The 13,069-nt window shown below is 47.6% G+C and overlaps 1 long non-coding RNA gene across 1 annotated transcript; it reads right to left on the bottom strand.

Annotated features, from left to right (window-relative positions):
• Positions 1-1,472: 1,472 nt before the first annotated feature.
• LOC129734783 (uncharacterized) lies at positions 1,473-3,218 on the bottom strand. Its single transcript, XR_008730391.1, has 3 exons — positions 3,165-3,218; positions 2,251-2,366; positions 1,473-2,094 (listed from the first exon to the last, which is right to left on the bottom strand). It is a non-coding gene; the product is annotated as an uncharacterized LOC129734783 (long non-coding RNA).
• Positions 3,219-13,069: the final 9,851 nt, after the last annotated feature.

Genomic DNA, 13,069 nt, shown 5'->3' with positions numbered 1-13,069 from the left:
AACAGATTCAATTAGCTACACAGGTCTCCAAGACTGGAAGGAAAATGACAAAAAGATAAATACCTCATTAGGGCATTGTGGGCTCCTGCCATGAACCTGAGCTACTGAGAAAAGACTGAACCAGCAACTGAAGGAATGCAAGTCAGAAGCAACACTGAAAATACCTTCAAATATTAATGGGTCCCAATGAGGGCCCTTACTAAGAAAGTGTCCCCATGGACTCCTTAGGGTAGCTAATAGAGGCCAGAACTGCAGGTAGGCAAAGGTACTGTGTCAGTGCTTGTAATACTGCAATTATCCATTTATTTTATTTTATTATTTTTTTGATGAAGCAGAAAGGCCAAGCCCTGACCCCCAAGCCCTTGGAGGGCAGAACATAAGTCTCTCCCAATAAAGTTTCCTGTCACAGGCCTTGATGACATGGGCAACTGCCGTTGCCAGGGGGACAAAGGCCTCAGTCCCCTGTGGGGCCATTCAGCCCTGCTGCAGCCCTGGGCCATCTCCACTGCAAGTTGCCCTACACTGTCCATGCTGGTACCACTTTCCACTCTGGCAGTTGGCACATTTCTTTCTTTCCCACCCAGCCCTCACACCCTTGCTTGTCTGCCTTCACTGATGTCTCTGCACTCATTCCTGATTATTCCTTGAAACTCAAAGCCATGGGCTGATCCAGACTCCCTTGGGTGAACCCTGGCATCCCAGGGTAACCCTCACAGGGACACTTCTTTTTCCTCACATCCAATCTTATCCTTCTGTTATCAAATTGTTAATAAGTTAAGATTGATTGACTTTATTTGATTGATTAATTGATTTTATAAAATCATTTTATAAAATTGAAAAATAGAAGGATAAGAAATATTTTTAATGAAACTTATAGTTGCACAGTAAAAGCTGCTATGAGATCTTCTGTACATCCTGTACCAAGGCTAGAAGAAGGGGCTGGAACCATTGTTAAAACTTAGGTAATAACTTTAGGGTTGAAAGGTTTCTTTGTATTTGACCGGTCTTCTGTATGTAGAAGTGTATTGAAATGTCAGAATATGAGATGAATGGAAACTGGGGAGAGTCGACTGGAACAGCTTGTGGTTACCTGCCAAGAAACCGTGAACTTTAGTAAAAGGTAATTCCAGCAGGGGGAGATCGCGACCACCGACTCATATACCACCTACCCAAATCGTACCCCAGACCCATTTCTAGACCTTTCTAAGCTCTACTGCGCAGAATCGGATATAGCAGGAGAATATGTTAATGCTTTACGGGAAATATCATGGTTATGCATGAATACTTAATGAATATGTATGAATAAGTTCTATATATGGTGTCTGATTTTGAGACCTGGCATGCGTTGATCGTGAGAGGACTCGCTCACGCACCCGCCCGTCAATAAAGAAGTGTCTGCTTATCTACATCACATTGGTGTCGATAAGTTCTTCATTCCGAGATTTCAGTAACAGGAGAGGGGGGAGAGGGAGTAAGACATTCTGCCCCTCTACCCCTTGCCCTTAACATATTCTTATCATGCCTGAGACAGATTTATTTATTTATTTATTTTTAATCTAGGAAGAAGGAGATTGAGTTCAAATCTCTATTCTGTGTGCTGCTTTTTAAATCCCCAGGGCATCTGTCCTTTTTTGAGTAAAATGGTGAGTCTAGCCTATAGCAGGTCAGGGAAAGGCTGCTGAGTACTTCCTTCCCTTCAGTTTCTCCTGCCCTTTTTGACTGGCACTGAAGGGCACTGCTGCTTGGCAGCCCCCATCCCTAATACAACAGCCCAACATTCTTGTTGAAGCTGAGTAAGCTTGGTTTTGGTTAGCTAACGAATATGAAGTCGTTCTCCTGAAGCGAGTGGTGGAGTCATAGTATACTACCGTGTGTGGGTTAGTGTCCCACAGTCCAAGGGGAAAATGTCTGAGCTGCAGCAACTAGCAAACTAGTTGTCCGATACAACAGCTGAAGGGAAAGTCTGGCGCTTCCCCTCTTCCAGCCTTGTAGTCCTGCTACTTCTTGTTGTGGGTGGTGAGCATAAGGACCACTGAGCTGACTGGAATTGACTGAAATAAGGACTGGTTGAGCTGACCAAATGGTGAGTCTCCCCTAGAAAAAGACCATTACTATAGTCATAGAGCAAAACCCCTAAAAATCATTCTTCTTGTTTAAGTTTTGTAAGAAATATATATATATATATAAATATAAAGAAATATTTCTAGAACTGTATGGATCTGTGCTAGGAAACCTAGGACATCTACTTACAGGTAGTACAGTAGAACTCCTTCTTACTGATTCAAAACAATCCATCCAAGACACAAGCTGAGGAAAAGCTTCTGCTGTTTTTGAGTAGGTTACTGTACTCTTTCAGCAGCACATTGCTGGAGACAGAAGAGAAGAATTAATGTCTTCGGGAGGAATACAGTGTCCAAAAGAAACGCAAACCCAGCACCACTAAATTTGCACCCCAATCTAGAATGTTAACTGTGTCCTCAGCAGCATCAAAACAGGTTTGCAAATGCATGAAATGTATAACTATTGCATGTATTGTTGTGATGATGTAATGAAAATAAAAGGCATACCCAGTGACTAATGTTCACTCTGATTGAATACTTATTTCCATTGAATTTTAAACTCATTGGGTAAAAAACTTGCTCAACAACTTTTTTTTTTTTTTTTTTTTTTTTTTCTGGAAATGATCCCTTTAGACAGGGTTGTGACCACTCCTTAAATGGTTTTCGGTTCATCGGTCCCCCTAAAGAATTCTCCACTTCAGCTCATTCTATTATGCACGTGTGAAATATATTTTTTCTTCCTAGCCTGAAGTTTTCTTTTAACCTAAACGTAGATAACTTAAATTGATATAACCTAGGCTCTTTTATCTTTATGCTACTCTTTTCCAATAACCATGATGTTTTGTTCGCCTCTCAGATGGGAAAAGTGTGTGCTTGTAGAATGGTAGTGCATTTTTGTCTGTGGGGCAAAAAAACAAGGGCGTATTGGAACCCTGCAGTTACAGGTCTGAACGTTAAAGCTTGATCTAAAAAAAAAGGGTTAACAGAACAGTGATTTGAATTTAAAAAAAACCCGGGGTGGTGGTGGTGGGGAGACATGGACACAACACACGCCAGAATACAGTAATATTAGGCAGAAATCCTGTGTCTTTGCATCTCACGTACATTCTCATTGTTTCTTCACTCCTTTCCTGTTTGCATAGGTGAAATGGATCAGCACTTCGTCGGGCAAGTTGTTTCTCTTCCCTTCCTCCTGAAGGGGAGGCAACTCCCTGGTACTCTTGGACTTCTTTGTTTCAGCAATACCTTGATGGAGCAGATAGAGATAAGGAGCATTAGATGCAGGAGCTGGAGCAGTATCAGAAGACTGAAGCCTATAAAGTCTTTAGCAGGAAAGCACAGGACAGACAAAAGGCAAATCACACAGACAAGGTATTGAATGGGACAAAAAGATGGGCCTGGAACAACACAAGATTCCCAGCTGGTTGTGCAGACTGACACTCCTTTACAGCCTTTGATGTAAAGGCTTGTTAAAACGTGGATGCCTATCTCAGGGAGCTCATCTGTGGGTGTGAAATAGAACATTTTTCTTCCGGCAAATCCTAGTTTCATAAATATGACATACAGCAACCTACACCAGAAATAATAATTGTCATTATTTTGTCACAGCAGTGACCAAACCATTGTTAATTGTTCTCCATTGTTCTGGTATTGCCTGTTAAAGAAAATGTGTGTTGAATTCAGAAATTTAAAGTGCTAAAGCAGCTAAAGTGGCAGAACCAGGCCCTGTCCCTAGTGTAGCCCTAATCCAAGGCTGGTTTAACACCCAGTCCAGTTGATCAGTGGGAGAGCAGAGAAACAACAGATGATCAGCTTGTGCACACAGGTGCTCACAGACATGCAGATGTTTCGAGAAAAAAAAATCAGTAATGTAAATAGGAATTGCTTGTTCAAAGACTAAGTGTGCTTGAAGGAGCGTGTGAGTTAAAGCAGGCAGAAAGATCACGATCCGAGGAGGAGCTTGGAACCGAGGCAGAGACTGGAAGCAAATAGATGAATCAACAGGGACAGGGTCAGGTGATGGATTTGCAGAACGGACAAGGCCAAAGGAAACTTCTAAAACCTCGGGCATTGACTAATGATTTGATAAGTGTGTATAAGCTGTGCTGTATCCCTTTGCTCTCTGCCACTCTCTGGGGTGGTGGCCCAGCTCTGAGTGGTGATTAAAGCAAACCTAGTGGTACCCACGTCTGTGTAAATTTCTCCTGTAACACTTTATGTGAAGCATATGACGGAAGTGCTGGTAATCCACTGGCGTTGTGACTGTTGACTGATGTCCCATGTTAGAATAAATACACGTACAATGGCTAACAGGCCTCAAAGGCATGAAGAACATGAGAACGGTGGTGCTGGGTCAATGGGTCTGTGCTTTTCTCTAGTGCTCTCCTTGCTACCACCTAGCACTCAGCTGGCAAGTTCATGGGCACAGCCAGGACCAGCCCAGCCTCATTGTTTTCCAGGGAGCCGATCACCACACATATGGGAAACAGACAGAAGACAAGACGTAGTTCTTCATATCCTTTCCGTTGTTTTGCTAGAGAATCTAAAGTTTGATAGACCTTATTTTGTTTATATTTATATTGGCGCTTCAGTGCGTCCAGACTAAATGGCAACTCTCTACCTGACTGCTCCAAAAATTGGTTTGAGCTCTCAGTTAGTAACCAGCCGTTGGTTAACTTTGTCTTTGAAATACAGCAACCTATGATGGAATAGGAAACTGAGACAGTTAGGGACATCGGTTGTATATACTCGAAGGAGGTGGAAAATTTTCTAGGGAAATTTTTTAATAGTGTTAGCATAAATATCCTATATGTGGCACATGAGCGACTGCTCTAGGCAAATGGCTTTTTAGAGTAAGAAGCCATCCCTGCCTTAAGTGACACATTTAGAAAAATGTGTCACTATGTGAATAATAAGCTCACACAGCAAAGCTGCAGCTACCTGATAACACAGTATTTTTCCTGGTTTGGAGGATTTTTTTATTCACCTAAAATTTTCCAGCGGTCGTCACCGCTAGTTTATTCCCTGTATGACGAATAAGTAGTAAATGAAGGTGTTTTCACACAATGGAACAATCTGCATGTTTACATTTTTTAACAGCTGTTGCAAAGATGTACTTGAAACCCTGAAGAGCTTTTGCTTTTTATACTACTGAAAACCACGCTACACAGCTTTTTGCAAATTTCCAGTTTGGAGAATCGCACAGGAATTGTTGGTTTGTTTCCGTGAAAGAAAAAACCCCACCACATCTTCCTTTAGAGGCAATTTTTTGCTGCAGAATTTAGTTCTATCATTTCTATTTCATCTACCTCTTCTCCAGCTCAGAGAGGTCTACTTCTTTAGAAATTCTTCTTGTTTGATACGTTAGAATATCTCTTTGTAGTAGTCAAAAAGGAACTGGACCTGCGCTTTGTCTCACTAAATTCTCATTTCCATAATACATGCAGTTTTCCTTTACTTATTAAAGAAAATTACCAAATCCCATACAGCTGCCTGGGATCATGGATCAATCTGAGTATGTGTGGCCCAGCATTACTTTTTGCAACTGATCTAAAATTCTGTGCCAAATTCTATCATAACCCAGGAATGGAAATAATAGGGATGACGCACTTTGCATATCTTCTCTGCAGGTTCTTATGACCCACTGCAAGTAAATAAGAAAAAATACAGGTAGTGGACATTTCTCAATAAACCTCTGACACCTCAAGAAGTCATTTTGATATGAGATTTATTCTCACCATACTTTCTGCATGGAAGACCAGAAGAATCTATGCTTTTAATACAATTTGTGCAGGAAAGCATTGGCAAAAATACTAGAGTACTTGTTATGTTTGTTCCTACACCAAACATGCTGAGGTGAGGCTTAAAAGCCCACCAGTGAATTCACATTTGCCGCAGTGCTGTTAGTAAAAGCTGTAATTATCTGTATTTTTTGAGAATGCTTGAAATGAAACACAACCTAACTCTCAGTTATACAACAGTGTAGCACAGCAAAGACATTATCATCTAATTTTTTCATTATAAGATGCGGGTGCATAACCAGGAAGAACACTAACAATTATTTCTTAGTAAAGTTTTACAGCATAAAACCATTTAGTGGCGCAGTGCAAATCAGAACATGCTCTGACTTTAACATGAAAGAACACTTTGGTTGTATAGGTGGACAAAAAAATTGACTTAGTGGGGTATTTTCATTCTTACAGTGCTGTTTCCTCTCCTTTCATTGTCAGTAACCTAGCTACCCAGTGATTTTTGTGGGACACTAGGGTTAGCATAGATGTTAGGTTACCTTTCGGTGCTTTAGATGTTAGAGATGTATTCCCCGTCATTCTGCTCCACGCACAAGAAAAAGCCCAGTTTGCCTTTGCCTGGAGCGGGACTCAGTATGTTTTCAAACAGTTTTCTGCAAGGACACAAACACTGCCCCACTATCGCTCACAATGCTCTGGCCACAGTCCTAGCACAGATCACCATTCCACCTGGCCTCGCAGCGTATCGATACATTGATGGCATCCTCAGCGGGGCAGAAGGGCCAGAAAGCATTACAGATGCAATGAAAAACATTTGGGCAACACTAATCAAGTTGGGACTGGAAGTCCCAGAGTCAAAGTGCCAAGGGCCAGCACGAGAAGCTAAATTCCAAGGAGTCTGGTGGGTTGCAGGAGCTGCCTCTCTTCCACCAGACTCACTGGAAAAGAAAGAATCTGGGCACAACCCATCCAGTACGCTGGAACTACAACAAGTTCAAGGGACTGTGAAGTACTGGCGTAACCATAGTCCTGCCTTTTCCGTCATTGCTTGTCCCTGGTCGAATTTGTTATAAAAGGGAAAATCATGGCAGCGGACATCTCATCAGCTCTGTGGTACCGTCAAGTTCCCCTTCCTGCAGGAGCATAACAGAGCCTGGCCGCGGGGTCTCCACTCCGCTCCAGCCCCCGTTACTCCTGTCAGCACGTGCTGAGGTTGCAGGCTGCGTTGCTTAGGGAGCCGTGGCAGCACACATTTAGGATGGTGAATGCCAGCCATCCTGAAAGCGACAGCTGTCTTTTACCCTAAAAAGCTTCCTGTAATACTATGCTTCTCTGAGGTCCCAGTTTTCTCAAATTGCCCCCACCCCAAAGCAATTTCCCCACAGGGTCCCTAAGCAAGGCAGTGGAGGAGTGGCTCTCTCAAACTCCCTCCCAGCCCTGCCCTGGCTGAAAGAAGGCAGAAAGAAGCCTTCAAATGAGGGAAGTTCTGGCTGCAAGAGAATACAAGCTGACCAGGTCTTGGGATCCCCTGACATCAACAGAAATTTAGGTGAAAACTCCCCTTTCACATGAAACTCAACTCCCCAAACAAAAAACAGTTGTGATGGGAAACTATGGTGGGGGTGGGAAATCAGCGCTGAGGCAGGAAAGCATCAGCAGGATGGGAAACCCATTGAGATGGGAAGTTGTTCTGTCATTAAAAGTCAAACTGTCACAACGCTGGCTGACCCAGGTGCTGGCATAACGATCGCCATGGAGATGGAACCCCAGAACACTGTTTGCCCCAACAAACGCCACGCTGGCCAACTGCCGTGGCACAGAGCAGCACGCTCCTCGTGGTGCCTCTGCCCTCCGGGTAACCCCCAACCAGCTGTGCCGGCCAGCACCTCACCACATCACCCCCCTTCGCTTCTGCCAACAGAGAGGTTCCCCCTCCAGCTGCCGACGGCATCAGAGGAGCCCGGCATGAGCTTCACCACCCTGACCATGCCGCCACCGGTCACTGCTGGTGTGCTGCCCTCTGTCCCGGGGCTGCTGATCACCGTTCGGCCTTCCCAGCTCCACATTGTCACCCACCAGCCCGCCCAGGCAACCTGGCAGGGGGTGCAGGGGCCCCTGGGGGACTCGGGGCAGGTTGTGCAGCTGCCACATGTGCTGCAGCTCCCCAGCGGTGTGCAGCTGCCCCCTCTGCCTGCTCCTTGTCCCCCTGCCTATGGCCAGGGACAGCAAGTGGTGATGGGGACACTTGTGCCCTACCAGCCAGTGGGGCTGGGACCATGGGACGTGGGCCAGGGGCAGCCCCTCTACCCTACGGGCTGCACTGTACTGAACGTCCCTGCCCATGCTGGGCCCCTGCCACCCCAACACCCTGCGGCTCAGCACTGCGTGCAGGTCCCCCCTGTGCTCTGCACCCATCCTGGCAGCACCCAGAAGCTGTTGGAGGCCTTTAACAATGACGTGGTGGCCAGTGAGGATGGCATCCCTGCTGCCACTCCCTGCCAGCCCGCCCTGGATATGCTCTCTGGCAGAAGCAGGACCAAGCACCAAGGTCTGCAGGGTGGCAGAGCCCATAGGGGGTGACCTGCACCAAGGAAGGCTTGCATCACCCTGGGGGTGGCTTGGCTTCGTTTGCTTTTTCAGAAGTGGTGACCACCCTGCCAAGCCCAGAGAATCTCCTGGACCTGCCCGAGCTGGGGCCAGATGCCTTCAACGAGGCCTTTCCTGAGCTGGCAGAGGACAACTGCAGTTTCAGGATGAGCATTCGGCCACCATGGACAGCAGTGACCCACTCGCCTGGCTCGACAGCAACCTGGAGCTCCATGAAGTTCTCAGCGGCTCCTGCTTGACCAACCTCCTCAACAAGCTCCCAGAGCTCTCACAGTATGTGGCAAAGGGTGGCTGCTCTAAGGAGCAATCGCTGGCGGCAGGGCTGGGGGACAGCGAGGACACCAACCATGGTGTCCCTGATGTCCCTGTCTTGACCACCACCTACAACAGGATCCCTGACCTCTTAGAGTGCATGATGGAGGGCAACTGTCCCAAGGACCAAGTGGTGGCCGCAATGCAGGAGGACACCAACCCCTCCTGGCAGAGGGTGGCAACATCCCCCTTGCTGGACACCACAGGCAGGCAGGGTGGGCTGGCAGCGGTCTTCCCCAGCCGGCTGCCAGAGAGTCCCATGGAGCCCTCTCAGGAGGGTCCTATGGACACTTCAGAGGAGAGCCCCTTGAAGGGATGCCCAGAGGGTCCCCACAAGGGTCTCCCAGAGAGTCCTCAGCAGATCCTGCTGAAGAGGCCCCTGGCCAGCCCCTGGACTGCACCCCAGCATCATCCGCCCCGCATGGCCCAGCTGGTGGAGGAGGTGCTGCGGAGGCAGCCCCAGGTCATTTTGACCCACTTGCCACCACCACCGGGCATCTCCTCCACACCTGCCGGGTGGTGCCACCAGATCAGGCAAGGCTGCTGGCAAACAGGCCAAGTGCCCCACATTGGCTGACACCCTCAGGATGCCAGAGACGTCCCCACAGGGCAGCATGCCACCCAAGAAGAGGAAGAAGATGGTGGTGTGCCCGGTGGCAAAAAGCTCCAAAACCCTCTGGGAGGGGAAGCCGGACAGGGATGCCACGGCGGTGGGCTGTAGTGGGGAGCAGGGGGGCAGCAGCAAGCAGAGGGCATCCAATAGCGACTATGTGCCCACCAAGTGAGCCAGAACCCTGAGGAACACCAGGAGACAAAGTGCTACACACTGCCCCAGTCGCCGTTGATATATTGATAGAGAAGGTGTGGAGCACAGATCCCTCTGACGTGTGACCTGCACCTGCCCACTGCAGCCCTGGCCCTCTACCAGATCTGTCTTTCTTAATTCATTAAAGGCTTGATGTTCCTTGCACAGTGCCTCTGCCTGCGGTCATTCACGCAGCGGGAGATGAGGGTTCATGCAGCCCCTGCCACATGCAGAGATTGGACCCTCCACCTTCCCGTCTGTCGAGGTGACACCTCCACCGAGCTGACCCACTCTCCAAAGTATTCACAAATGAAGGGACTTCTCATCAAGGGAGGCAGCCTTGGCAGGGGTGAGAAACAAAGAGCAGGTAGCGAAAAGAGCACCGTTATCTAAGTTGTGCAGGAAGAAGACTTCCAATGAGGAAAGTTCTGGCTGCAAGAGAACACAAGCTGATCAGGTCTTGGGATCCACTGACATCAACAGAAGATGAGTTTAAAATAGGACAAAGATAATTGGGGTAGTGGGAGATGGTGACCTCTAACTGAAATAGTTCTGCCCCAAAGAGGCCAAAATCCCGCTTGGGGAGCATGCGTGTTTCATAAAACACTTCAGCGGTGCTACTGAGGATGCGTACGCGTTTGCATTAGAAGCCAGAAACCAGTCACCAAATCTGTGTATGACACAAGACTATGCAACGTGTGGCGCTCTGAGAAAGGCCCTGAACCCCTTCTCAGTGTTCCAATTGGACCGAAAAACTTTGCACGCACTTTTTAATCGCTGCCCCCAAAGTGATTTCCCCACAGGGTCAGTAAGCAAGGCGGTGGCGGAGTGGCTCTCTCAGACCCCCTGCCAGCCCTGCCCTGGGTGCCGGTGCCTCTGGCCCTGCCCCAGCAGACGTTGCTGTGCTGATGGAGGGGCTCCCTCCCTCTCCACTGCATTTGCAAAGGGAATGGCTGGCTCACCCTTTGCTGCCCACGCAGCCAGCCCTCACCTTTAGCTGCTGTCATTCCCAGGGGCGACGGCTCTCTCCCAGCACCCTCACACCTTCTCCCTGCAACACTGCGAGAGAAGCATTCGCCAGGCAGACAGGTGCCGTCACTGCCCTGCGCAGCTGGGCACCCCAGACTGGCACTGCCTGACTGCCTCCCTCACCGAGCACCTCCACAGTCTCAAGCTCCATCCCTTTAGATGGAAAGGGGGTTACTTTATTGAGAAGTAACCGTTCCTCATGAGGAACACAGTCTCTTCAGGAGGCAAAATACTTTAATAGCATTTAGAAACAAAGCTGGGACATTTGGGGGCCACCTCATCACTACTCCAAACAATGTGACCTTCGTGGAGAAAAACTGAAGAGCTAGACAGTTTCCAGAGGACAGCAAAACCTGACCTGCTGAGAGCTTAGGACAGTGCATGTCATGTTCTTCTTCACACTTAGTGCACGTTTGACAAGCTGCGAGATGATGGTAAATTACTTCCTTCAGAGAGGACAGCAAGACACTGTTGCCAACTCAGCTTAGGTTTTTTTGTTTTTTTCTGGTTGGCCAAGCAAAGAAACGGAGGCGGTTTCGAAGTGTGCAGAAGCACAGCCGCAGACATAATTCCTGCTGTCACGCAGGCAGCAGGAGTGAACTTCATCCCTTTGGGTCCTTTTGAGAACACCAAGCACCCAGATGGTGCTGAAGGATGTTTTTTTAAATAGGGGACCCTCGGAGAGAATCAGACACGTCCAGTTTTATTCCCTGGGAAAACGCCCTGACGCTGTCCTGCCCCTCAGGTGGCGTAGGACAATTAAACGTATTAGTAAGCATGGGCTGATTCCTGGCCCACCATGATTCGAACAGCAGCCCACAAATACCTCAACTAGTTTTGTTGTGCCTGTACTTATGACAGTTACATTGTTCTATGTTGTGGGGGAAAGCAGATCACACAGCTTGCCCCTTTGGTGTGCAGGGCTGTGTTTCAAAGGACTACAACAAGCCCAGAAGAGCACAGCACAGTACGGCTTATGAATCAAGTCAGTATTGCATCACAAACCATAATGCATGTGCCTGTCTGAGAAAACGGGGTTTATGTAGGCACGTGGGAAGTGGGTCTCTTGCTCAAAACCCAGCAAATCCTGTTTAGAAAAGTTCATATACTGAAACGATAAGGCAACATACTTCTGGATTTGTCTCTAAATCCCCACGGAGATGTAATTCCCTCCCTGCCATCTGAAATCGTACAGCTTGAGGCACTTTTCGTGTAAAGCCAAGAAAGCTCAGCTCAGAAGGCAAAGATCCTTCTTAAGGGAACGGACCACCTGTAACTACAAGACACCTTCCCGCCCACTGAAACATAGCAGCAGAGTTAAAAGCAGTTTTTAAATTCCAAGTGGAGACATTCAAAGTTTGAAAACTACAGGACATTCTCTTCCTAGCACAAAATAATCAACTTTTTCCCACATCTCTGCAAACCTTAACCCCAGTGCTTTGTATTTTTCATGCTACAGCACAGAAAGCCAGTACCCACAGTTGCACAAGGACTTCCACTGCCAGTGTGCAAAGCATTGAGGAGTCTGGGCTCAGTCTTGGCACTACAGGAGTGATCCACCACAAATGCACTGCACAGCCTGCATCTGGGGGTATCACAGGTCAAATAGTTAATCACTGCTTTTCCTCCCAGTAACAATAAAAAGAGAAAAAAAATAAAATCTCCTTACTTCCACGGCTCTTCTTTACAGGCTAGAGGTTTATGGAAGCGATGACCCATTTCACCCAACATACAAGACACCTTTTGAACAATTTTCAGAGCTGTCCAAAAACCCCCAGATCTTATACAACAATCAGTCCAAAGAAAGTACAGAGGTCTCTGCGCTACTGGACACATGCAGGAACACTTGTGTTTACTGGACACCTTTGTAAAGGGAAAAGGCATTACACCAGCGTACCAGACCCTTGCCCAAAAGACTTTTCAAACCACCTGTTTGTTGATGCAGTCACCGCACTTCAACCCTTCCACCCATGACAACATCCTCTCAGGGGGCAGACTTGCCCCCTTGATCACAGATCAGTCTTGTCTTGATGTTGTGACTTGATCACAGAATCCGTCAGCAGAGTTCATATTGAACCAAGCTAAAAACCGGGCCCAATCTCTATGTTCACGGTTGGGATACACGGCTCCTATCACAGGGCACACACGGCGGTCCCACCTGAGTTACGTATCTGAAGTTGCATTTCCCACGGGTCAAATATTCCTTTTCAGATCTGCCTTGAAACTGAGGGCTCATGGTCAGTGAGAAGAAGAGAGTTCCTTGCCTCCTGTGCAGTCAGGTCACGTTCCCGTGCTAAAAGCAGCCTACTCAGGCTACTGCATTTGTGTACAATCTGTTAAAAGAACAAAACCAAGTCTGAAGGTTATTCATTTGCTTCCTTAAACATCCTACCATTTGCAGCATCCAGCCCGCAGAAGACGACTTCTGACACAGCAACTTCTCCAAGCAACCTGCTATAAAAGGCAGGTCAACAGAATCACCAACAGCCAGGTCTGTACCCTCGGGG

This window comes from Falco cherrug, chromosome Z (assembly GCF_023634085.1).
Source record: "Falco cherrug isolate bFalChe1 chromosome Z, bFalChe1.pri, whole genome shotgun sequence".
Taxonomy (NCBI): domain Eukaryota; kingdom Metazoa; phylum Chordata; class Aves; order Falconiformes; family Falconidae; genus Falco; species Falco cherrug.
This window is presented reverse-complemented; position numbering and strand designations above follow the sequence as displayed.